The sequence below is a fragment of the Sylvia atricapilla genome, chromosome Z (genome assembly GCF_009819655.1).
Source record: "Sylvia atricapilla isolate bSylAtr1 chromosome Z, bSylAtr1.pri, whole genome shotgun sequence".
Classification (NCBI taxonomy): domain Eukaryota; kingdom Metazoa; phylum Chordata; class Aves; order Passeriformes; family Sylviidae; genus Sylvia; species Sylvia atricapilla.
The window spans coordinates 30,279,994-30,289,618 of NC_089174.1; positions in this window are offsets into that span (position 1 = coordinate 30,279,994).

Here is a 9,625-nt window from a genome sequence, read left to right on the forward strand (position 1 = left end):
CATGTTGTATACTGAGGATAATGATCTGGAATATCCCTTTGGTCAGTTTGGGTCACCTGTTCTGGCTCTGTTTCCTCCCAGTCTCTCACACACTCCTACCATACCATTGTGGCAGCACCAAGAGCAGGAAAGGCCTTGGCTCTGTGTAACCTCTGCTAAAAAGTAACAACTATCTCTGTATAATGAACCATAAGTTGAGCACAAACACAAAAGAGCCCCATGACAGCCACTGTAAAGAAAATTAACTCTACCCCAGCTGAAACCAGGACAGAATGCTGTGCTGCTTATTAAAGGTAAATTATGTTACAAGGAAGCTTTGTTTACTGACCTTGAATAAACTATACTGATAGTTAAATAAATCTTCCCTAGTTGATTTGACATCAAGATAGTCCTGTGGGCTTCATGTTTGACATACTGTAATGAAGAACTGGGTTCAAGTTTTTTCATTTATATTTAGAGGGCTGCTTTGCTATCTCATTGCAGAGAAGGCCCCCAAATCTGTGTGACCATTGTCACTCCAGAGCATAATGCATACATAAATCATCTAGAGTAGACGCACAAAGTCACAGAACCTCCTTTTTTTTCCCCACTTCGTAAGTGTGGAACGAAGAAAGCAGTGTGGAAAAAAACGCCTCTGCAAATGGGAACATTTGTTTGACAGTCCTAAAGTACAAGCCTTTCTGTTGCTTTTGACAACGTCCTCACGTTTCTCTCCCGAAAAAGCTACCTTGCAACACCAGGTGTCACTGTAACAAAGTGAAAAAGTTTGCTCACAAGTTAGCTTCTCACTGCTCGGAGATATATCAGGCTGGGCGTCTCGAAAGGGCTTTGTTTTCATTCCTCGGGGCTGGCAGGCCAGCTTTTATCTCACGGGCGTGCGGCTCCCCTTGATCTGTGCACGGAGCTGCGACCCAGGTCACCTACACTTCTAGCAAACTTCTGAGGGCAGGAGGCTGGGATCAAGGACAGATACCTGAGCTGGAAATCCTGCTTTTAGTGTGAAGTTTGTTTTTAGGGAAAGCTTAAAAGACTGTGCTTCCTAGCCTGGCTAACGCACCTGCAGCTGCAGTAGCACAAGTAGGCAAATGCTGTGTTTCCAGAAGTCAGAGCTGACAATCTCATACTGTACGCTGGCCTCTTGTAATGTGAATATTTAATTCATTAGAACATATGCACACAAATAAAAATAAAACCCAAACCAACCAACCAAGTGAACACCGCAGAAACACAATGAATTATGCAAATCAAAGGATTACACATAGTTAGATTAAGTTCAACTCATTAGTTTCCTCAGAAATCTTGGAGAATCTAGTCCAGATTTGCTGACAGAGAAAGAAACCTGTAAATGAAAAGGTGCTGCCAGCAAATGACATTTAACTGAGAACTCTCATTTTCCACAGCAGCTTCTCAGAAGCATCCCTGAGCTGCTAGTTGAGGGGTGAGAGGACATGGAAGTGTGCATCAGGACCAACACAATTTTTAGTTTTCTCTTTAGTTAGGGGAAAAAGAGAGAAAGAAAGAGAGAAAGAGAGAAAGAAAGAGAGAGAGAGAGAGAGAGAGAAAGAAAGAGAGAGAGAGAGAGAGAAAGAAAGAGAGAGAGAGAGAAAGAAAGAAAGAAAGAGAGAGAGAAAGAGAGAAAGAGAGAAAGAGAAGAAAGAGAAGAAAGAGAAGAAAGAGAAGAAAGAGAAGAAAGAGAAGAAAGAGAAGAAAGAGAAGAAGAGAAGAAAGAGAAGAAGAGAAGAAAGAAAGAGAAGAAAGAGAAGAAAGAGAAGAAAGAAAGAAAGAAAAGAAAGAAAAGAAAGAAAAGAAAGAAAAGAAAGAGAGTAGGTAGAAAAGAGTCTGCCTTCCTGTGATGAATTTCTTCTCAAAAATCACTTGCTCATTTACCATGGTAGGCCAGCCATAACTGAGAGCCAAATGCTCACACACCTGCCTGCTAGTTTCCTTCTCTGCAACATGGGAAAAAGAAGAAAGGCAAGGAGAGTTGTAAGATAATTACAGCTTAACAGAGACAGCAAATTGATACCCAACCCTAACCCTGAAAGTAAAACATAAAGTAAAAAATGGGTGTTGGAGCTGTGCAAATCAAAACCAGAAACTCACTTGCCACTTCCAGGAGCTGTTTAGCTGCTACTAGAAGTGGAGGGTTTTGCCATGAGTAACACTTGTGGGCTGCTGTGGAGAAAGTCAGCTCCATGTCAGCCAGACCCAATACATTCAGGTACTGAATGTGCTTTCTGAATTGTTTCAGTGTCACAGCAAACTCAGCTCTGAGTCCCAAAAATATAAATAGCTGTAAAACTTCCAGTGCAGACTTTTGTTGACACGCACTGAACAAATTTGTAAGAAACTGTATCAGCATACACCTGGGGATCCGTATGTACCAATCTAATGAAATGTTTGCCTCTCACTAAAAGTAAGCCACTGTGTTCACTAAGGGTTATAATGCATGACTGGCTGTTATTTCCTTTATTTTAAAAATATTTAATGTCTTCTTCATTAGTCAGTAATTGTAAGACTGTCAACAAAAAATAGCTGTAAGGTGCTGAATATTTAGGATTGAATATTAGGTGCTGAATATTTGGAATCATATGTGTTTGAGAATAGCAGCAGAATTTGAGTTTTAGGTTTGTCTTTTTCTCTTTTGGTGGTTCCTCAATCCCTTCACATCATGAATGTGTGTGTTCTAGAGAACACTGGTTTGAGTGTGGTCATGAGACAGACAAGGTACAATCATAAGTGTTTAGGAATAGAGACCTGAAAACTATATATTGGCAACTCCTCCTCAGCAGTTTTCAGAGCTCCTTCATAATTTCAGACTTTGACTGGTGGTCTCTAGCAGATAACCATGTGCATGAGAACATTCAAATCCATGCCAGCGTGTTGTTTTATTTAGTATTAAAGTTCTATATTACTACAGAGCAGCCTTATAGAACACCACTGCATCGGTTTCCTTCTGAAGTACTAAAGGATTTTTGAGACATATAGAATTGTTCATTTATCTCAAGGTTTTTTGGCTGGATTAAGGTTCATTTTCTTCCTAGTAGCTGGTACAGTGCAGTAGTTTGGATTCATGTTTTTTAAAGACAGTAGAGATTGAAGGGTTTAACACCAGACAGCAACTAAATTCCCACAGCCATTGGCTCATTCTGTTCTTCCCTCTTCTCCTCTTTCCTCCTCACTTTCTGGTGGTGAGATAAGGGAGAAAATCAGAGTTAGAAAGAAAATGTGTGTGTAAAAAATGCAGGAAGAGGTAAAGAGAAAGGTAAAGCAAAAGCCACACACACAAGCAAAGAAAAACAAGGAAGAAAAAGTCTACTGCTTCTCCTGGGCAAGCAGGTGTTCATCCCTCTCCAGCAGACCCATTACAAATGATGGTGACTTGGGAAGATGAATGCCATTGCTCCAAATGTCCCACACTTCATCTTTCTGCCTCCAGTTCATATTCTTAGCATGATGTCCTATGGTGTAGAACATCCCTTTGGCCAGCTCGGGTCAGCTGTCCTGGCAGGGTCCTTTCCCCAGCCTCCTCTCTAGCTGAGTGTGGTGAGAAGCAAAAAAGAGCCTGGTCCTATGTAAGCACTTCATCAAATCCAGACTGTATAAAAATCATTGGGAATCTCAGTACTAAATCTAATGGTGTCTGGATCTGACATTTTAAATCTCTACTTGCTGAAGGTGATTTTGAATACGAAGCCTTCTGCATTCTAGGCATTCATATTCAAAACTTGCTCCTCCTGAGAAGACCTTGTGGCTCACATGGAATCTCATTATAATGAGATGATTAGCAACCATATCCACAAATGCTTGTTTATCCAAACTAGTCACACAGAAGCTGTTTTGAAAAGCTGTTATAGCAGTTTATATTTCTGACGTGAATTTTTCTTGCTGGAAAGTTCTCAAATAAGGCAGATTTGGAGGTAAAATCTTTTCAGTACATCAAATAGGTGCAACCCCTCTTCATCCCAAAAGTGAATTCTCTGACCCAAACTTGGGGCCTGAAGGATTAATCTTTCAATGATGCAAGACATGAACAGAGAAGAGTTAGATAAGACAACTACCAGCAATTCTTCTGTTTTTCTAGACTTTTTTCAGACAGAGCTAAAGATTTCAAACATCCCTCTGTTAACTTGACTGTTTTTTGACTCTGAGGGTATTTTGTGCATTGAAAACAAAACAGATGAAATTTAACAGCTTCTGTGAAATCCCTAAATTCCCCCATAATTTTTTGTTGCAAACTTAAATGATTTCTATGGTAACAGTAGAAGAGTTTCTAAATTTATAACATCACATTGTGGGTGGGCATCAGTGCTCTTCTCTGCTGAAAGTTATTTGCAATTGAACCATCATAGGTGAAGTCTAAGATTTGCTTAAAACAAATAATGTAATTTTTGTTGTTTTACTTTTTAGGGAAGATACAACAGTCAAACAGTTCATTTTTGTTAACAATTAAGCTCATGAATCACTTGCCTTGGCTGCAGTAAATGTGGTGACTGGATTAGCTGCACCAGCAGTGTTCAGATGTCAAGAACTCCTCCTTTACATAATGTAAATCATAAATGTGTCAAAATCCAATGTCTGATCACAATCATGACTTATGACTTCACCATGGTTTAATCATGAATTACAATATAAGCATTTGTAATTAAAGACTAAACCAAGAGCATGAAATGAAAACACACTTGAAAGCTACAGCTTTCACAGTACTGTTCTAATTTGGTAACAATATTAATATTTAATTAAATTAGGTAAAAATTAATATTCATTATAGCAGAAAAAATCTAAGGGTTCTTGACACCCAATCTAAGTAGGCATATGCCTAGTGCTTTTTGAAATAGATAAGGTAGTGACTAGGTCTCTATTAAAAGTTGAAAGTAAGGGTTTTTTTTCTGAGGAATTTTTAAATTTGATCCAGAGTGTTTCCTGAATTGTAAAAGGCTCTGCAGTAAAAGGTACAGACCATCAAGTAAGTAAATTGTACATGGAACAAAGCAAAGTGCATGATATGGAACAAGATATCTTTTGTAAGGAGACATACTATAACATTTTAGGAGCTGGATGTTGTATTGGAAAATCTCTTTTTGAAAGCTCTTGCAGGTGTACATGAAGTTACGCAGAAACATAGAATGATTTGGGGTTGGAAGGGACCTTAAAAATCATCTAGTTACAATCCCCCCTAACAGGGGTAGAGACACCTTCCTTTCCCAGAACTACCTGCTCTTTCCCCCTCTAATTTAGAGTGAGTGGATGAGAGTTTGAGCAAATGCACAAGAAGAGAGAAATCATGCCCTTTTTTTAGCCAGTGGATAGAAATTAATAAGCAGAAATATTGTTTTTAATAATATTTTCCAAATAATATTTTTCAGACACTGCCTTCCTGATGCAAAAACAGGTACAAGGTCAAGCACATCCATGTAGAAGGTCTAGAAAATATTCCATGCACCACAAAACACTTGCTTTAATAACTTAAATGGTCCTTGTAGCCTTGTGCTGGCAAACAACTGGACTCTTAATTCACCTTCCAAAAAATATCAAATCTGTTTTTGTGCCACCTTAAAAAAATTCCACTTTGACTCTGGCTTGGTCAGCTCATTTTTTACAATTGCTGTTTGCAGAGTGCAGGAATTAATTACTCTGATTAATGTCTATGGTATTTCACATCAAATGCAGACCTGTTTCTTTGAACAGTTTTAGTGAAGTGGGTCCAACTCAAAACACAGTATAGTTTCAATAAGGCAGGCCAGTTTAAAGATATAAATTGTACATTCCTTCTGGCTTAGAAGCAAGTAACCATGGTGACGAGAAAAGCTTAACTTCTGCACAGATTCTGAGTGTCACCTTTCACTGCTTTATTCCCCCCAAAAAGAATTACCTTGCCAAAATAACTTCATTACTTCACAAAGTGATGCCAATAGAAAAGCTCCTTGCAGTTCAGCCTCACTCCAAACTGCTGTTGCTATATCACAGAGCAGGTTATCTCTAATTTCATATCTACAGGGCAGTTCTGATGACAAATTTGAAAAAAAATAAGCTGACCAAACAAGTCCAAAGAACATTCTCCATATGTAAGATAAGACTTTCAAAAACACCCCTTTGCCTGGGGAGCCTGGTCTCTGCTGACTCCTTAACACGTGAAGCTCACTGTTTGTTCCCTGTGCAGCTCACACATCTGATACAGGGTCAGACAGTACTCAGCAGGTTTGCACCCAACCTGAGATGTGTCTCCAGGATCACCACTGTGCTGGGAAGTCCAGCTTGGAAAGGCCAGGAGGGAGTCAATGCTCAGAGAGAGACAGAATGGGATTGTTGGTGGTGAAAGCAGTCCCTTGCCCCCAGCCCTATCAAGCTGTAACACTACCACTACCACCAACCACCCCAGGAAGCCCTGCCCAGCAAGGGCCACCATCTCACTTTGTTTGGGGCTGCACAGTGGGCTTTCTTGACCAGTGAGCTATCATCCTAACACTAACAACTAATCCCCCAAGAGCTGTTCTTCTGTAGGTCTGATATTTACACCATGTACATCAGTCTGGATTGTGCATGGACACACCATGAAAAGGCATGGGCTGATCTCCACATCTTTTGTCCCATTAGAAATACATAAAGATGGGTATATCTCATCAGTAAACGACCTGTATGACCTTAAAATGCAAATGTCCATAAATGATTCTTACCATAAAAGGATGTCTGCTACTGAAGTGCTCTGCTTACAGAAAATGCACTTAGATACATCACTTCATGGAGCTCTGTCTGACAAAACTGGAGCAGTAACAGTTCCACCTGATCAGCTGGTCCAGGATCATTATGATGGCTGAGATCAGCCTTTGAGAAAGTATCTTCTTTTTTTTTCTCCTGCTTCTATATATTGCATACTTTTTGGAAGTAGGCACTTTGGCATGTGTATATACTCAACACCACACATTCTCTTAGGTTTTCAGTTTCAGTTGGTTTATCTGAAAATAAGAATTATCTTACAAACCTTGTCAGAAAGAAGAAACTCAAGTATCAAGATAGGCAGGGCACCATTTTCCAAAATCACTTTGCAAAGAAGCCTCCATATCTTTAACTATTTTTGGTATAAAACCATTCTGAAAAAATGAGAAAACTTGAAACAAGGTTGGAACTAAGATCCCATAGTTGTGTATCTATACAACACAATTCTTTGAACTGTGAACAAAACTTCACTCAACTGTACTTCATGGAACAAAGTCTCAGCTGAGGACAAAACTTGCATTTTAAGTGTCTGCTGGACTGTGACTGTAAAATGGAAATTGAGACTGCCTATTTCTGTAATCCAGAGCTAGTTTTAAAACTGAAAGTGCTCATCTCAGCAGGGCTGTATTAATGGTATTAACAGCAGAGCTGCTGCCAGACAGGACATAGTGCCAGATTAGTGCATTTTGGTGGAGAGCGAGAAACAGAGGAGTGCTACTGCTAGCTATAAGACCTTTTCTTGAAAGTTTTGAAGTTTGCCTGCTCCCATCACAGCAATCCACAGATGCCTAACAAAAACAACTGCAACACCATCAAAATGTACTGCTGCTTATGTCCTCACAATGGTCTTTACGCTTTAATACACTAGGGACACAAGACAAACACTACTGCAGGGAGCATCTGAGGAGCAAATTCTTCTCACAAATAATCTCTTTTACAAGCACGTGTTAGCTGCCCTTATAAATTTGTTTTACAGTATTATGCATGCTAATATTCAAATCCTTCACAGACCTCAGAGACTGTAAATACTATTGTCACATATTGTCACATGTTATCACATATAACAATGGTCACATTATTATCACAATTTAACCTTGCAGATGGCTTTCAAAAACTGGTGTCAAAAACTCTGGTTTCAAAAACCAGTTTCAAAAATGGTGTTAACAGAGCAGATAACCTGTCCATGAGGTCTAACTGTACCAGTTTCTGATTAATTAGACTTTATCTATATCTCAGCCTTGTATGGTAAACCAATTTATTTGGACAAACTTCTTCTTACTGTGCTTTAAAAAACTAGAAAAGGTCAAAATTTAATTTATGACTGACAGGAGCCCTCCCTCCCCCACATCATCATAGCACTGCCCTCAGCAAAGACTGCAGGCCCTGCTGCAGACAGCACCCTGTCCGTCTGAGATGGCTTCATTCCCTACGATGTGGCAGCTGTTGCAGCATTATACTGAAAATCCTGCTTATGGGATAGAGAAATCATAACTTACCTACAAGTAAAATTAGAAGTGTATTGTTAGGATTATGGAAATCTTAAAAGACTAGTTCATGAATCTTTAATCACCTGTTGAATATGAGGTAATCTGGCTGTGAGAGCTGATATGCACAGGTTGATCTGACTGATCTGACTTGCTTAGAAAGCGGTTCACTTCCTTCCTCAGCATTCCATATGTGTTCCTCCTCGTGCTGTTGTGCTTGGTTAATGAGGGCAGCCTCCCCAGTAGACATGGTTCATTGCGCAAGGGTGAGTGGTAGCTGCGCTCCCCTGCTGAAAGCTCTAGGTAAGCTCAAGGTCCATCTGTAGATGACTGTAAGGTAGTAAAGCATCCAGTAATGAAGACTTATCAAATTGAGAAGCTGCATGCAGGAGTCTGCTAGTGGCTTTTTTTTTTTTTCCTTTTTAAGAAAAATGTCTTAGGGCAACAAAGCTGGGGAAGGGTCTACAGAGTAAGTCATATGAGGAATGAGGTTGATGGAGCTGGAGTTGTTTAGTCTGGAGAAAAGGAGGTTCAGAGGGACCTTATCACTCTCTCCAACTAAATGAAATGAGGTTGTAGCCTGGTGGGGTTGGTGTCTTCTCCCAGGCATCAAGAGACAGGATGAGAGGAAATAGCCTCAAGTTGTGCCAGGGGAGGTTCAAGCTGGACAACAGAAAGAATTTCTATACTAAAAGTATTGTCTAGCACTGAACAGGCTGCTCAGTGAAAGTGTTCAAGAAATGACCAGAAATGGCTTTTAGTGCTATAGTCTAGTTGGCATAGTAGTGTTCATTCAATGATTGGACTCAATGATCTTGGAGGTCTTTTCTAATCTTAATGATTCTATGATTCTGTGATCTAGATCTAATTATTACAGAAGATGAATTAGTAGTATTTCAGTCAAAACACTTCTATTTGGAAAAGTTTTAGTAACAGTAAAATTAAAATTGAAACGTCCCCATTCTGTAGTTTGTATCCCCATTTTTCTAGCGCTCATCTTCCCACTTCTCCCCTGCATCTTGAAGTAAACAGATTTGGGCCCCTAGAGAGGGTAGTGTCAGAAGCTGTCAGCCTCATGAATCATTCAGGAGGAAAAAGATACTGATATCACTGGTTTCTTCTTTCTCTCTCCAGGAGCCACTTGAGGCCACTTGTACATGTTTGTTAGCATGATTTTTTTACATTTTCTTTTTTCTTCAGTAGTAGGTAGCATCACGTACATCCAAATTTGCTGTATATGGTGCTCTCTGTGTATGGCAGTTGTTATTTATTTATTCTCTTTGTTACCTTTAAAACCAGTTCTGGCTAGCTCAGGGTCTGCCTTTCTTCAGCTGAACACAGGAGAGTTGTTTACAGCTGCAGAGCCTCTCTCTATTGCCAAGCTTGTTCCCCACTTTCTATCACCCCATGCCTGTACTCCTCTGCAT